Source organism: Protopterus annectens, chromosome 1.part1 (genome assembly GCF_019279795.1).
Source record: "Protopterus annectens isolate FY-2018-M chromosome 1.part1, PAN1.0, whole genome shotgun sequence".
Classification (NCBI taxonomy): Eukaryota; Metazoa; Chordata; order Ceratodontiformes; family Protopteridae; genus Protopterus; species Protopterus annectens.
Genome location: NC_056726.1, coordinates 1,415,764,840 through 1,415,783,413, shown reverse-complemented (window position 1 = coordinate 1,415,783,413; position 18,574 = coordinate 1,415,764,840).

The following is an 18,574-nucleotide window of genomic DNA, read 5'->3' as shown; positions in this document are numbered from 1 at the left end:
ACCCTTTTTTTAATTTATTTTTTTTGCCATCCAGCTCTGACCCTGCCTTTTGTCAATGCCACTGTCTCCAACCCATATAACATAGCTGGTCTCCACTACACTCTTGTAGACCTTCCCTTTCACTCTTACGGATACCCGTCTGTCACAAATCACTCCTGACACTCTTCTCCACCCATTCCACCCTGCCTGTACTCTCTTCTTCACCTCTCTTCCACATTCACCATTACTCTGAACTGTTGATCCCAAGTACTTAAACTCGTCCACCTTTACCAGCTCTACTCCTGCATCCTCACCATTCCTCTACCCTCCTCTCATTTACACACATATATTCTGTCTTGGCCTGCTGACCCTCATTCCTCTGCTCTGAGCATATCTCCACCTCTCCAGAGTCTCCTCAACCTGATTCCTACTCTCACTACAGATCACAATGTCATCTGCAAACATCATAGTCCACGGGGCCTCCTGTCTGATCTCATCTGTCAACCTGTCCATCACCACTGCAAATAAGAAAGGACTCAGAGCTGATCCTTGATGTAATCCCACCTCCACCTTAAGCGGATCTGTCACTCCCACTGCAGTCCTCACCACTGTCACACTACCCTCACATATCCTGAACCACTCTTCGTGCTTCTCTGCCACTCCCGACTTCCTCATACAATACCACAACTCTTCTCTAGGCACCCTGTCATATGCTTTCTCCAAGTCTACAAAGACGCAATGCAACTCCTTCTGACCTTCTCTGTATTTCTCCATCAACACTCTCAGAGCAAACATTGCATCTGTAGTGCTCTTTCCTGGCATGAAACCATACTGCTGATCACTAATCATCACCTCCCTTCTTAACCTTGCTTCCACTACTCTTTCCCATAACTTCAAGCTGTGACTAATCAGTTTTATCCCTCTGTAGTTACTGCAGCTCTGCACATCACCCTTATTCTTAAAGATAGGTACCAAAACACTTTTCTCCACTCCTCAGGCATCCTCTGACTTTCCAAAATTTCATTAAACAATCTAGTTAGAAATTCCACTGCCATTTCTCCTAAGCACCTCCATGCTTCCATTGGTATGTCATCTGGGCCAACAGCCTTTCCATTCTTCATCCTCTTCATAGCTGCCCTTACTTCCTCCTTGCTAATCTGTTTCACTTCCTGATTCACTATCCCCACATCATCCAACCTTCTCTCTCTCTCATTCTCTTCATTCATCAGCCTCTCAAAATACTCTTTCCATCTACTCAACACACTCTCCTCTCTTGTGAGTACCTTTCCCTCACTATCCTTTATCACCCTTACATGCTGCACATCTTTCCCAGCTCTGTCCCTCTGTCTAGCTAATCGGTACAGGTCCTTTTCTCCCTCTTTAGTGTCCAATCTCTCGTGCACAACTCTCCATATGCCCTATCCTTAGCTTTTGCCACCTCTCTCTTTGCCATGCCTCATCTCCTTATACTCATGTCTACTTTCTTCATCTCTTTGACAATCCCACTTCTTCTTCAGTCAGCCTCTTCCTCTGTATACTCTCCTGTACTTCCTCATTCCACCACCAGGTCTCCTTGTCCTCCTTCCTCTGTCCAGATGTCACACCAAGCACCTTTCTAGCAGTCACCTTACTAGTTCTGCTGTAGTTACCCAGCTATTCGGTAACTCTCCACTGCCTCCCAGTGCCTGTCTTAACTCTTCCCTAAACTCCACTTCACAATCACCCTTTTTAACTTCCACCATTTAATCCTTGGCACAGCTTTCACATTCCTCCTCCTCTTCTTGATCACCAACGTCATTCTACATACCACTAATCTATGCTGCTTAACTACACTTTCTACCTGCCACCCACTTTACAGTCTCCAATCTCCTTAAGACTGGCCCTCCTACATAGTATATAATCAACTTGTGAGCATCTTCCTCCACTCTTGTACGTCACCCTATGCTCCACCCTCTTGTTAAAGTAATGATCTACTACAGCCATGTCCATCCTTTTAGCAAAATCCACAATCATCTGACCTTCTGCATTCCTCTCCTTAACACCATACCTACCCATCACTTCCTTATCCCTCTGTTCACTTCACCAACATGCCCATTAAAGTCCGGGCCTCCAATCACTAGTCTCACCCTTGGGTACACTCACCACAACTTCATCCAACTCACTCCAAAATTTCTTTCTTCCATCGCGACACCCAACTTGAGGAGCATATGCACTAACAACATTCATCATTACACCATCAATTTCGAAGCTTCATAAACATCACTCGTCAGACACTCTCTTCACGTCTAAACACTCTTGGCATATTGTTCCTTTAGTATAACCCCTACCCCATTTCTCCTGCCATCCACCATGATAAAACAATTTGAACCCGTTTCCTAAACACCTGGCCTTACTTCCCTTCCATCTGGTCTCTTGCACACACAATATATCAACCTTCCTTCTCTCCATCATATCAGCTAGCTCTCTTCCTATACCAGTCATACTGCCAACATTCAAAGTTCCTACCCTCACTGCTACACTCCTAACCTTCCTCCTATCTTCCTGCCTTTGGGCCTTCCCGCCCTCCTCTTCTCCTTCGCCAACAGTATCCCAATTTCCGTCAGCACCGTGTTGGCTAACACTACTGAGTGTGGTCGTTGTTAACCCGGGCCTCGACCGAACCGGTATGCAATTATGAAAAGTTCTCCGCATCAGTAATTTTTGGCAGAAGTTTTATGCCGGATGCCCTTCCTGACGCAACCCTCCCCATTTATCCGGGCTTGGGACCGGCACAAAGAAATGCACTGGCTAAAATTTTGTAATCAGTGATTTTGCACCTATATATTTGCTTTTTGTTACTTGATAATTTTATATGTTCTCAGTTGATGTGATATGAACTTGTGACAAGCGCTGTCATGAGGAAACAAAGAAACATAATTAGCTTACTTTTCTTAGCATTTTGAAGTTTTGATTCCGTGATCTATTTTTCAGTGGGTTGTACTGATTGCTAAGTAAGTAGTTGGTGTTCATGTAGTGAGTTTACAGAATAAATTAGTGTGGAATCAATCAACATATTCAACAACTGATGCATTGGTTATGTTTATAGTGCATATCAGTGATGACTATGTCAGACAGTAATGCACCAACTATGGAACCCTGTGGAACACTTAAGGGGATTTGTTGGCATGAAGAGTATCCTCCCAGACATGGTCATTTAGGAGGAGGACGGCAGCACACCATACATATTAATGAAGGTGTGCTGCCTGAACTCCTAATCCTACACGGAGCGTGTATGAGTGGAGGGGATGTGTCTGAGAGCAGAGCCCTCAAAATAAACATGCTCCTGCAAAGTAGAACAGCAGAAAGTGTAAATAAATGAGCAAGACTGCTCATAGGTGTCCGCATATGCCCACCAACAGTCCCCAATGTGTACAACAGCAACAACACATTCAAATAAAAAGAAGAAACCCCTTTATTTTGTTTTTAAAACTATGAGTATTGCTAACCATAGGTGTGCCCATTGCTTAGCTACAATTAAAGCAGCTTAAAAGGCTGAAGAGAATAACAAGGAAGATATATACAAATGAAGCAGCACAGCAATAGTGTAGTGGGTAGAGCATCCACCTAATGAGCAGGTATTTCTGGTTCGAGTCCCACTGCAGCACATACCATTTTCCATATGAAATCTGTATATGAACATTTATTTACATTTTATTGTTGTATAACCTACTAAATAACATTTAAATGTGAACTGGAGTACTGCATTAAATGCACATGTGAAGAGTCAGTACCATAATGAATAAGTCAGCAGCAAGTAGGCGTAAGCACAGATAAGCACTAGTAAGCATGTGCAAGCACTAGTAAGCATGTGCAAGTGTGTTTGCATGGGGTGAAGCACTGCCGACACAGATTAAGCAAAGGAGAAGTTAGCTGGGTGTAAGACACTGTGACCAGAAGTCAGCAGTGCTTACCTCTGTGCAAACCCGCTTACAACCACTTGAAAATGCCTTAAACATACCATATCCAATAGACGGTGTTCTGCCCAGCAACAAAACAAACAGCTTCTGCAAGGCTGGAACCCAGGACCATGCACACCATACACAAAATGATTTACCACTAAGCCATGCCAGATATGCAAAAATTGTATGTTGTCAGAAACATAACCCCAGCCCAGTCATGCAACAGTACAGAGAATGTATACCTACAGCTAGATGGGTGTGTGTGCAAATATATCACTATCTAAACGGATACAGCATATATATATATATATATATATATATATATATATATATATATATATATATATATATAAATAAATATCCATATATATATATATATATATATATATATATATATATATATATATATATATATATATATATATATACACACACACAAATATATGAACAGATATACATGCAAATGTTGACAACTACACATATGTATGTCAATATCTATATGTCCACATATACACATCAGGTGACATATGTATGCAGATATGTCTCTGTAGGTATATTCCAACATAGTTAGAAATACGTAAACAAATATATATACCCACAGAGGTATATATGGCCAGACATCTGTAGATACCAAAGCTAGACGAACAGATACATATATGTCCACATGCACTGTCAATGGGCCTGAGAGGCCCCAAACAATATACATCACGTATGAATTTGCCTATCCACTGCCCATCTAAACACATCCACCCTGCAATACACTACCAAGCTCCTAGTATTGTATGTCTGTCATTGAGCTAGGGAATTAAATTAGCCCTCTTTTATGTTTTACATGTTGACATCACATACCCCTCTCCCCCACCCACTAGGTGGACTTAGCAGTACAGGCCCATCCAACCTAGGCCATCCCCAACCCATACATGCATAACCCACAGTTCTGCTTCCCCCCACCTGCAGCACACATGCAGCCACCATCCCTAACCTGGTTACTGGCCCATAGCTACTACACCACCACACATTGCCCCCCACCCCCCCTCGGGACCCATCCATTTGATGTCCCGACCCAAGTCTCCTAGGTGTCACACACGCTGTAGACCATGCACATAGCCAGGGGTACCTATGTAACCCTGGGTGAGATGAATATCCAATGTTTGGGTTGTCCCGTATGGGGCGAATGTATTCCTGGTACTAACAATAGATGTCACATGTGACTCCGTATACACTAACGGATTTAGTTGTAGGTATCGCAAAGCATACGTGACACACAAGGTTGGCCGGTATGCACAGGAAACACAGTATCCAGCAATACCAGTCAACATTACAGGATATGTAGGCAAATATTTAGAGGTATATGTGTTAGTATAAATGCCCATAACTAAATAGATATATACCTCCCCCTCTCTGTAGTACAAATGTATACATACATAGATAGACACATATATAAATACCCACATATACATATATACATATGCAGACACCCATACATCCACATGTCGTTAGATATATATACAGCAATATATATATATATATATATATATATATATATATATATATATATATATATATATGTATGCATATATATATATATATATATATATATATATATCTATATATATATATATATGCAGACATATATATATATGTATGCAGACATATATATATATATATATATATATATATATATATATATATATGTGTGTGTGTGTGCAGGACAGGGGAAACATACAAACAAACCCACAAACAATGTAAACAATCCACTGCTCCCCAGACCACAGGCAGGATACAACCGGGGGGACACAGTGGACCCGAGAAGTCTAATTTTAGAACAGAGACAGAAGCATCCCTTGCTGGACACCCCAAAAAGTTTCTTGTTATAGGAGGAAGCCCGTGTGATGACCTATCAAGGTGGGGCATGTACATACCCAGACTACAATGGTGGAAAAGCCTGATGACCCATGGGTCGAGACAACATATGAGATTGATCCCGTGAAGTGGAGAGTGGGCAGTGTGTACTGGTGTGTTTAGATCCGACCTGCACCCAGAATAAGGATGAGTGCTGTAGAGGAGGTACGGGTGGGGGAACTATGGGTATGTAATTATAGGTCTAGGCGTGCAGGTGTTTCCTGGAGTGGGTCTATTTGGACCACCCGACCCCAGGGATGTAAGCAATGGTGTTCATTGGGCAGAGCCGCTGCCCAATGAGCAGCCACTTCTGCTATGAGTCCCACTGCAGCACAGTCTATTTTACATGGCAAAGTACGGTATAACCAGATATATTGTTGCAAATCCCACTAAATAAGACCAAAGAACACATGGTCACAACAACCCACTGTAGGCATGTAAGTCGAACTATGCGGCATCACAAGGTATTATTGTTGTCCCCACCCTCACCCAGGGCTGTAAGTGTTCAAACCTACTTCCAAATGCAGTGTATATACACAGCTGTTGCTGGAGATGGCCACCTGTGAACCTTTCCATCAGCCTATCTGCACATCCCTGAACATTCCCCCTACTATCTGCCCCTCTGTGTGCCCCATTAACACCACTTACCTATCGACCCCTGTGTCATTACTACTACTGTTCACAGTCACAGGTAGGTGTCACCCTCTTCCCCAACTATATTGACAAAATCTGGAACCCCCTACTCATGTGTATTACCTCCCACATGACACATGTAAATAACACATGAAGGAACACCTCAAACACACTTGAAGCAGCACATGCTTACCACCTGGTGAATTCCCCCCCAACTAGCACTACATACCCCTACACCAACTAGTGAAAATGACACCTCCTGTCCTGACCGCATACAAATACCAGCATCCTGCATACCTTACATTTTTCTCCAACACCAATCATACCAACGGCCTACTGTACGGTTACAATGTCCCCCGTCTACCGACCTACCTACTCCTTCACTCTTCACTTCTACTCTAACACACAGGTATGGCATAACTAAACCTAACCTGCATACCTGAGTATAACCTATCCAGAACCGTTAAACTGGAATCACAGTAAACCTTAAACTGACCTATGTCAACAGTCATATCTGACATGTAAACCTGACTTTGCATGTATAATACCAACATGTTAATGTGAACAAACCAGGAAGAATGTGGTACGTAGCTATGTTAAGTCTGTTACTCTCTATGAATGTATACACCTCAGTACTATGTGTAATGTATAGCTGGGGATTACTGTGGAGCTTCACTCCCCAGACCACTGCTGACAATGGACAAGCATCCAGTCGGATTGTCCCGGACATCAAATGTGAACTAAATACATAAAGTAGCGCAGGGGTATGCTGCAGATGCAAATAAAGTAGATGCCAGATGCATATCATCCAGTCCAGTCATGCAACAGCACAGAGAATGTATACCTACAGCTAGATGGACGTGTGTTTGCAAATATATTACTATCTAAACGGATACAACATATCAACATATCTATAGTTGTAGTCACATATATATATATATATATATATATATATATACATACATATATATATATATATATATATACATATATATATATATATATATATATATTTATAAGAAGTAACACACGTATATATATATATATATATATAGATGCAAATATATGCACAAATATACATGCAAATGCTGACAACTACACATATATATGTTGGGAGGGTGACCTAATGGTTAAGGTGTTTGCCTTACAAACACAAGGTGCAGGGTTTGAGTCTCACAAGGGATAATTGGCTAGGCTTAAAATGGCTTGCAAGGGCAGTTAGCTTAACACTAACCTATGAACCTATATGTCAACATCGATATGTCCACCTATATGTCAACATCTATATGTCCACATATACACAGCAAGTTACATGTAAGTATGCAGATATATGTATCCATATGTATATACGGACATAGCTAGAAATATGTCAGCAAATATATATACCCACAGAGGTATATATGGACAGACATCCAATGGTAGAATAACAGACACATATATGTCCACATGCACCATGAATGGGCTTGAGAGGCCCCAAACAATATACGTCACATACAAACTGACATACCCCCCACCCAGCCAGCCAAACACAACAAAGCTCATTGTATTGTATGTGCATCATTGAAATAGGGATTTAAATTAGCCCTCTATAATGTGTTGAGATCACATCCCCCTCTCCTCCACTCACTAGGCAGGCTGAGCAGTACAGGCCCATCCAACCAAGGCCATCCCCTACCCATACAGCCATTACCCACAGTTCCACTTCCCCCCACTCACTGCACACATGCAGCCACCATCCTTACCCTGGTTACCAGCCCGTAGCTACCACACCACCACACATAGCCCCCCATCCACACACCCCCCCCCTTAGGACCCATCCCTAATGTTGTCTCATCCCAAGTATCCTAGGTCAGGCACATGCCATAGTCCATGCACATAGCCATGGGTACCTATGTAACTCTGGGTGTAGATGATAATGTTCGGGCTGCCCTGCATGGGACGAATGACCTGGTACTAACAATAGATTTCATGTGTGACTCTGTGTACACTAAAGGATTTAGCTGTAGGTGTCGCAAAGCATATGTGGCACACAAGGATGGCGGGTATGCACATGAAACACAGTACCCAGCAATAACAGGCAGCATTACAGGATATGTAACTAAATATGTAGAGATATGTGTGTGTACATAAGACCCATAACTACATGGAGATATACCTTTCCCTCTCTGTAGTACAAATGTATACATACATAGACAGACATATATATAAATACCCACATATAGATATATACATATGCAGACACCCATATGTCATTAGATATATATATATACAGCAATTTATATATATATATATATATATATATATATATATATACATATATGTAAATATACACACATATATATAGCTAGGATATGATACAGCAGTTAAGAATTTCATATGTTCACAGGCCATGCCAATGGGGATGAGGGGTTCAATCAATCAACAAACACGTAACATGTATCATCAACCCTCCTCCCAGCTAGACAGCTGAAACATACAAACACACACAATAAAAGTAAACAAACCACTGCTTTCCACACTACAGGCAGGATACTAACAGTGGGAGAGACCTGCTAAGTCTAATGTTGAAACAAAGACAAGAATGCCCCTTGTGGGACAACCCAAAAATTCTATGCATATTTGGGTTTCCAGGCATTACACAGATGTCTAACGGCAGGACACGCATGTTCTCGGACTACAAGGTTGGGGAAGCCTGATGATCCTTGGAGCAAGACAACATACATGATAGGTCCCGAGAAGTGGGGAGTGGGCAGTGTGTACTGGTGTGGCCAGACCCGACCTGCACCCGGAATAAGGAAGAGTGCCAAAGAGGAGGTGTGGGTGGGGAACTCTAAGTTTGTAATTATGGGCCTAGGCATGCAGGTGTTGGCTGGAGCGGTTCTATGTGGACCTCCCCAGGGATGTAAGCAATAGTGTACATTGGACAGACCCGACACCTAACGAGCAGCCATGCCCAGTACGAGTCCCACAGCAGTAATGTCTAGTTTACAGGGCAATGGGCGGAATAACCAGATGTGTCATTGCAAACCCACTAAATGCATGTAAGCCAAACTAACTGGCATCACAAGTTATTATTGCTGTCCTCAACTCCACCCAGAGGTGTGAGTGCCCAGACCTACCCCCAAATGCAGGGTATATACACATCTGCTGCTGTAGACAAAATGGCCAGCTGTGGACCTTCCTGTCAGCTGTCTTGCACATCCCTGGACATGTCCCCTACTATCTGCCCCTCTGTGTGGCCCAATAACATCACTTACATATCGACCCCTGTTTCATTCGTAGTAATGTTCACAGTCACAAGTAGGTGGCACCCTCCACACAGCTATATTGGCAGAATCTGGAACCCCCAACCCAGGTGTATTACTACAGCTGTCCTAGACTACACATGTAAATAACACATGAAGGGAAACCTCAAGCACACTTGGATCACCACATGCTCACCACCTGGTGAAGTCCACCACCCCCCAACACTCCATACCCCTACACCAACTACTAACACTAACACCTCCTGTCCTGCTTTGTATACATATCCCAACACCCTGCAAACCTGCACTACTGCTCCCCAACCAATCAATCGAATGGCCTACTATACAGTTAAAATGTCCCCCCTCCACCTACCCACCTACACCTTCACTATTCACATCTGCTCTACAACACAGGTATGACATAACTAAACCTAACTTGAATACCTGAGTGTAACCTATCCAGAAATTCTGAACTGGAATCCCACTTAACCTTACACTGACCTTCGTGAAACGTCATACCTGACACGTACACCTGACTTAAGCATGTATAATAATGACAGGTACATGAAATAGTGTGGGGGCATGTGGCAGCAAGCAGGAGTACGCCTGTTTGGGTGGTGTAAGCAATGCCCACACTGGTTAAGCAATGTGGAGGCCAACCCAGTGTAAGATGCCATAACCAGAGGTCAGCAAGTCTGAGCCTAGTGCACACCAGCGCATACCTGCCTACACTTCCCCCGCAGTGACTTAGGCACACTGTAGCCCACAGCCCTCATTGTAGCCAGTAACAACATAATCAGCAGTCCCAGGTCCCTCCCTGCACACTATAGTCCAAGTGAGTTACCACAAAGGCATGGCAGATACACAATCAGCTGCTGTTATCACAAACATATTATCCGGCACAGTCAGTCAACAGTATAGGAAATGTATGTTAGTATGTACATTAATACCAGCAAACATGTGCACAGTGCTAAGTCATTTCATTTTCTGAGCAGTCCATGAGTATCAATGAACAGTGCCTGTCCACGCATACTGTGAGAACAGTAGTCTTGTATAATACTGAAGAGAGGAATGGAAAACGGGGCATGCCATGGGGGCGTGTTTCATCCATGGAAGTGGGAGATGAGGCTGGTCTGGTGTGTGAGCAAACAGCTGCTTCTCAAAACCCTGGCAGGATGCTACCAGTGGGAGAAACAATGTAGACCAGCAAAGTCTACTCATGACACAACAACAGGTCCGTCCCTGCCGGGACGCACCAGACTTTGTGGGTCGCAATGATGTTTCCACCAGTATCGGAGGTGGATGAAGGGAAGGCTTGAATGTACATGGACTAAATGGATGAAGAGCCTGCAGAAGGTTGCATCGAGTTAGTAATATGGAGGAGTACCGAGACGCGCAGAGAGGGAAATATGTAGAGGTGTGGTATGGCAGGGCTAGCAACTGAATAATGGATGGATACTAGATATGTGGTGCTTGTGAGCCAGGGAAAGGGTATGACATTAAGGTAGAAATATGCAAATTATGCAGAACTGCAATAGTGTAGTGGGCAAAGCATCCACCAAATGCACATGCATTCTCGGTTCGAGTCCCACTGCAGTACATTCTATTTTCAGTGTGAAATCGGTATAATAACATTGTTTTGTTGTATAACCTACTAAATGACATTTACACTTGAACAGGAGTACTGAATTACACATAGCCAACTCACTATTCAAAAGACATGAGACGACAAACAGATATGTATACACAGACAACCTTTAATGGTGTATTTTACAATAATGTATGCCATTACCAACAGCACATAGATCTGGACTTATTTAATCAGTGAGGAATGCAAGGCCCACATAGAAACGTAGATGCAGACAGTGCGGCTATATAACATACTATGCTGTCCAGGCCAGGCCCATTAATTTGTACAACTGTAGACAAAGGATATGCCATCAAGATAGGTAATGATAAACAATAACAGATGTAGTTCAGCAGCCGCCAGTTAGACCCTGTAGTCCATGCCTAGGGGGACATTTATTACCTGTGATAATGTCTGTGTATCTGTCACATGTATGGATCCTGACCAACAAATGTTGTGGGAGTCCATGATATGACTGGGATGATAACAGGAATGCTAGCAGTATATTATGATCGGCCAATACCGAACAACCCCTAACCATATCACAGCAGGACAAAGCCACCATATATGTGGAGGACAGAGGCAGGAACACAGGGCCATACTCATAATATTGCTGTTACACACCCTGCAAATTGCTGGTGTTACAGGATTCATTGCAACATACCCTTATGCAGGAATTCCTTATTCAGGAACACAACTGGAAGTAGCCATCTACTGATAGCATGCAACAGACAGATTGCCAGGGATATATCTAGGACAAGACCTGTGTGGTGCACAGGCAAAAGCAAACAGACAATCCTCTGGCCATCATGTGGATAGGCCCACTGTTGAGAGCTATGCAGACAGACTGTATTCCATCCTAAATTACTATGTACAAGCAAACACTGCAAGACCAGCAAAATACAAAGCACATAACAATACTACTCACTGTGTCTGTAGGTCTGGAACTTCTTAAGATTGTGTAGTTGCCCTGTGTCTGCAAGCACCGCTGTAATATGTACTGCAACCTGCCATCTGTAACACCGCTGCCCACATACAAGAAGGATGAAGGGACAACACCCGCATGAGTAAACAATTTATAGTACTGGGTTGCCATGATGATGGTTAACAGAATCATTACACAGCAGGCTGCACGCAGTCAGCAACTGTTGCACACTGATTGGTGCAGAACCCATCACCTGATCATGTGCATCACCTACAAAAGCCATGCGGAAATCCATTCAAAGCAACTCATTCACTCTAATGGAGATGGAGAGGGAAAGAGATAGAGAGAAAGAAAGACAAAAAAAAAAAGAAGTGGGAAACAAATAACTACAGGCCACAACCGGGAAGGCGTCACACCCATCCAAACAATAAAAGATATGTACAACATAACTGTATGTAATTTAATGTAGTATATGGTATAGATTAATAGGATATATGATGTAGAATGATGTAGAATGTTTGATATGTGCCATCTGTAGTTATCCCTGTAATGATGTCCCCCTGAACAACTGCTCTGGACAATACTGTCTGTCCCTGTAAGCAATGGGACATACCCACGAACTGTGCAGATCAGCAATGAATGACAAAGACGTCAGCCATAATATCTGAGCATAGGTTCATAGGTTCATACTAGGCTATCTGCCCTAGGGCATTTATAAGCCTAGCCAGAGTGTGTTTGGCTTTCGCCACCCATTTTAAATTAATTTTGCTATGCCCTTTTTCGAGGTTAATATACTGTGCCTCTGTCTAACAGTGACACAGAAGTGATACCCGGGGTAAACCTATGATCTCCCATCCACTCATCAAGATTCCACTTGAAGAGAGTCAATGAGGGACTCTGCCTAAAGTGGACTGGGATTTTATTCCAGAGTGAAGGGAGCCTCTGGGTTATGAATCTGTCCCTCCAACATGTCCTATTTATTTCAGTGCTGACATTCAAGTCTCTCGAGTGCGTAGCTCAATGGGATTTGTATTTTCTGAGGTGCAGCATGTCCATTAATTCCGGGTTGGACATGGCTTTATACATCAGGCACAGATCGCCTCTGAGCAGGCGGTATGCCACTGAGTAGAGCAGGAGTTTCTTTAACCGGGCAGCATATGGCATCTGTTTGAGCCCTTTGATCCTTTTGGTGAGGTACTTTTGGGGGTCTTTCCAGTTGCTCCAGGTGTCTGGTAAGGTACATCCGAAAAGGGGCATTGTACTCAATTATGGGCCTGATGAGGGATGAGTAAAGAGGCATGATGACCTCCCCTGATCTAGATGTGAATCCCTTCATGATTAGGTGGGCTATATAAAATGTTTTTCTAACCACTTTGGCCATGTGGTTGTCAAATGAGAGATTGCTATCAACTTGGGTCTCCAGGTCCCTAATTACTTCTTCTGTACTTAATGGATTACCACCTATGTAGTAATTTGTGGGCACTTTGTTTTTGCCAAAGGGGATGACTATACACTTTTTGGCATTTAACTTGAGGCCATGGCTCTGGCACCAGTTGTCTGTTTCTATGAGGCCCTTTTGGAGGATGCTTGTGTCGGCTGGAGAGTCGATTATGGTGCCCAGTTTACAGTCATCTGCGAACTTGGTCAGCCACAGTCCTTCCCTGTTTGCCTATACCTCCGAGAAATATATACCGAACAAGAGAGGTGCCAGGACTGAGCCTTGTGGGATGCCACTTGTAACTGGTTTGGAGTCTGACATGGCTCCAGCAATTCTAACCATGTGGGTTCTGTCCTTGAGCCAGTTTGCAACCCATCTAGTGACATAGGGGTTTATATTTAAGCTGGTGAGCTTATCTATAATGTTTATTTATTTTTTTTATTTATTTTACATTTGTTGACCGGGCTAGTCTGGCTGGATACATGTCCATTTTCAGCAGAGGCCCGAGGAGAAAAGCTCCACTATATACTAGTACATAATAATGATAAAAATAAACAAAAAAAGAACAATAAGATAGAAATTATAAGCATGTAAAGAACTATTCCCAGGTAGCAAAGTAACAGTGCAAAAGTAATATATAAAAACTAAACATAGTGTGAGGATTTCTATTACAAAATCTTGAAAGAGTAATTAAAGAAGAAATAAAGCAAGTAACTCACACAAGACTCTATTCAACTATTTACAATATTAACAATTTTTATAGACATTTGTGTCAGGGCACTAGTTTTAAGAAACAGATTTCATCAGCTGGGTGATTTAGATAAGGTGAGATAATGGGTTGCAGTAGTATAAAGAGAAGAAAATATATGGGAAAAGTAATATCCAAGTGGATGGTAGGTGAAGTACAGGGGGGGGGGTAAAGGTAGTGATAGGGACATGAGGAAGAGTAGTGGAAAGAGTTGAGAAGAGAGATGGAAGCTGAGATCAGTCAGGATTTGAGCAAGGGCATAGCCGAATTCCCGAATGCCCGAATGGGGTATTGTATCGAAGGCTTTTGCGAGGTCCAGGTAGGCTGTGTGGACCACCTTCCCCTCGTCAATGGCCTTGGTGAGTGTTTCAAAGAAATCAACCAGGTTTAAGAGGCAGGATCTGCCCTTAACAAAGCCGAACTGGGTAGGATCCAGTGTCTGTAGGTCCCCAATATCTTTATTTATGAGGTCCATGATGATCCTTTCCATAGCTTTGCAGACCAAGCTAGTCAGGCTTATGGGGCGATAGTTTCCAAGATCCGTTGAGGCACCACCTTTGTGGAGAGGGACCACTGTTGCTGTACGCCACTCTTTGGGTACATATCCTGTAGTAAGGCTGAGATTGAACAGCAGTTTTATGTTTGGGCTTAGCTCTTCTTGGAGTTCATGTAGGGCAGCCGGGACCGTCTGGTCCCATTGATGTTGTGTTTTTTGCTTTTGAGAGGGCGACTCTTACCTGAGCATCTGAGATGTCAGGGGGGCAGCACTCTGCTGGAATAGATATTCGCCCTTTTGGTGGGGAGGGGGGAAGAAGTTTGCACTGAAACTTTCAGCTAGGATGTTGGCAATGTCTGTGGGTTTGGTGTATTTTTGTCATTTTGGACTAATTCTGAGCATATCTGGGAATTCCCACCCAGGTTCCTAACATAACTAAAGAAAGCCTTGTGATTATCCTTAGTGTCCTGTGCAATTTTTCTCTCGAAGCTGGCCTTAGACGATTTTATGAGTGCCCGTAGTTTTTTGCTAATACTGATCAGAGATGCCTTCCCTTTTTCGATTTTGCTCTATCATGTAGTAGCTTCCTCCTTCTATTGTATAGTTTGTTTATGGCTGGGGTCCACCAGACAGGATGTCTGCCTTTGGAGGATTGGGTCTTGGTTTTATTTGGGATTGCATGATCCATGCATTCCTGAAGGTGTTCATAGAATGCATTTATAAAGGATTCTGCGGTCTGGGCCATATTTTCCACAGGCCCGAGGGCTTTGAAGGATTCCACCTCGGTTTTGAGGAGTGTGAAATTTGCTTTAGAGAAGTTTTTCACTGTGGTTTTCTGGACAGGGGGTGGGGTCGGGATGTGAATATCCAGTGAGATTAGTTTATGGTCTGATCTTACCAGTGAGGGATACACATCTGGTCTGGAACATAGAGTCCCCATGTTGGTGATGATCAGGTCCAGTATGTTTTCCCCTGTTGTGGGAGTGGTAACAAGTTGTTCCATAGCATTTGAGTTTATAAATTCTAGGAACTTTTGGGCTAGGGTGTTGGAGCTAGAGTAATGCTCCCAGTCTATGTTTGGGTAGTTGAAGTTGCCCAATATAATGGTGTTTGGAGAGACCTTCATATTTTCCAGTGTTCTCAGGAAGGCCGAGTGGGGTTCCTGGGTTTGGGAGGGTGGTCTGTAGCAGGCTATAAACTGGAAGGCAGTTTTACCCACTGTTAGTTGCACATGGATAGTCTCTGATGCTTCGTGCTGTGCCACCAACCTGGAGGTGTGGGTATCTTTGATGAATATGTTATGTTAGTGTGGACAATAGCTGTTGGGATGTACTGCCATCATGACAGACACATGGGTGTCATAGCACACCACTTGCAGGACAGTCATGTGAATGTATAATGTAGCATGCACAAATGTCATAGGTGTGTAATAGGTGTACCAGCAATCTCACACCATAGTTACCCCCCTAATGTTAGGCTGTGATCACATGTGGCGCCTGTCTGTGTTGCAGCAAGGCAGAACAGTGCAGCTGTGAATTAAAGATGGTTACAGACTGCGAACCAGATGTCTGTATGCACTCCACATGTCTGTGTGATACGGAATGTGATGTGCATGTGTACAGATACAGACACTCATATAGACATAGGTATATCAACAATGTACAACATATATCTACACATATATGTACATAGATGTATAGATGTATATTTATACATATATATATTATACATACATATATATATATAGATATATATATATACATATATATATATATATATATATATATATATATATATATATATATATATATATATATATATAATGGCACTGACAATGGCATATAGGTGAAATAGTCTGTAACAGGCCAGCAAAGATAAGTGTCCCACAAACGCAAAAAGAAACAAAGAAGTGAAAACAAAAACCAGAAGACAAAATTACCCTGTACTTGTGAACACAAAGGGAATTCTTGTATGGTCCACACTTGTAAATTCTCCACACTCAAATGGCTGCTGTAGACAAAATCCAGGATAAAATCAGTTATGTTAGATGCTGAATAAATGTCCACAAAGAGGTCGTATGCGACAAAATGTCCTTATGAATCAAGTAGTAAAGAAAATTTCTCCAAAAGCTTTATTGAACCAATACTGTGAAGCGCTTTTTGTGCCACTAATAGTGGGACTTCTTCAGACAAACAGATTCTAACAAAAACAAGGTTTAAATACTGATTTTGGTGCCAAAAAGGTGCTGTTGCTAGGTTACAGTTCTGTGTTTCAATTAGTTAAAGGTATAGTGTCCTAACAACTAGTGAGATGAGTCTATGAATGAATTTAAAACAAAATCAACAAAACTTCAGAACCATTAAAAAGATTAAAAGCATCGCTAAGATTTCATTATTACAGTATCTAAATATATACTAAATATGAAACAAATATAAAAATATATAAAGTATATACGGTAATACAAATCACATCTATATGTTACTACATGTTTCAGACTAAGGAATGAGCAGTAAAAAACAAAAAACAGTATGTACAAAAGTTACTCAACTTGAGCACTGAATACATATATAAGTAAATCACATCAAAGAATCCAGAGGTTACAAAAAAGAAAGAACATTGTTGTGGGAAATTGCTATTCAAAGATGGTACAAAGTCACATTAGAACTACAATAGTCTGATCAAAATCCCACCTAAAATACATACCTAACTACAAAGTCTAACAAAGGTCATAAATATATGTTCAGGATATACAGTGGCACCTGAACAAAGAACTATTAAATAGTGCAATTAATGTAGTCAGGTCTTGTAGAAAGCATGTGTATTGTAATTGTAAAAGAAATATGGTAAAAGTATATATGCTGACATGTAAACAATAGATTTAAAATCAAACAGCAACTAGTAAACCTATATGAAGGTAAAATGCAAGGTTACTTAGGACAAATTACTCCATAAGTGTGCAGTAATGTACAGAAATTCACTCTGAAAACAAAGCAAGCAACCCCCCCCCCACAAGAGTATATGACATGACAGTGGTATGTATCAACGTCGTAGGCTTCTCAATTTCAGTAACGGATATAATGTGATAGTCTCATTAAGGCCTGGGGGGGCATTGGCATGGCACCTAATCTGCCAAAAAAGTTCTAGTACTTCCAACAGGACTTCAAAGGGTCCTTCACGGCTGTCATGTGATATGGTATCAATTGCTTTAAAATTGAAATTGTGGCTAGGGTTGTCAATAATATTTTTGGCAAGTGCGTTCTCTGTTTTCTTTTTCTTGATTGCGTATAGATGTTCGTAGACCCGTTCTCGTAATTTCTATCAGTTTTCTAAATAAAATGAAGGCAAATACAGCACTGTACGCGAGCGCGAATAAATTACTTTTGTTGACAAGCACGGTTGAATTTATATAAATTCAACTGCTTACATCAACAAAAATAATTTAGTCAAGTGCCAAACAATCCTCATATTCACAATGGAGTCTGTCAGTGTGGTGACACCATGGCCGTAGCATATGTGGTGTACAGTTGCACACATGCCACAGGTATGTATAACAGTTATTGGCCATGCAAATGTGACTGGTGGCCTGCTGGTACAGGTATAATCTGCACTTATGTCCCAGCACCATCTACATACACACATTTAC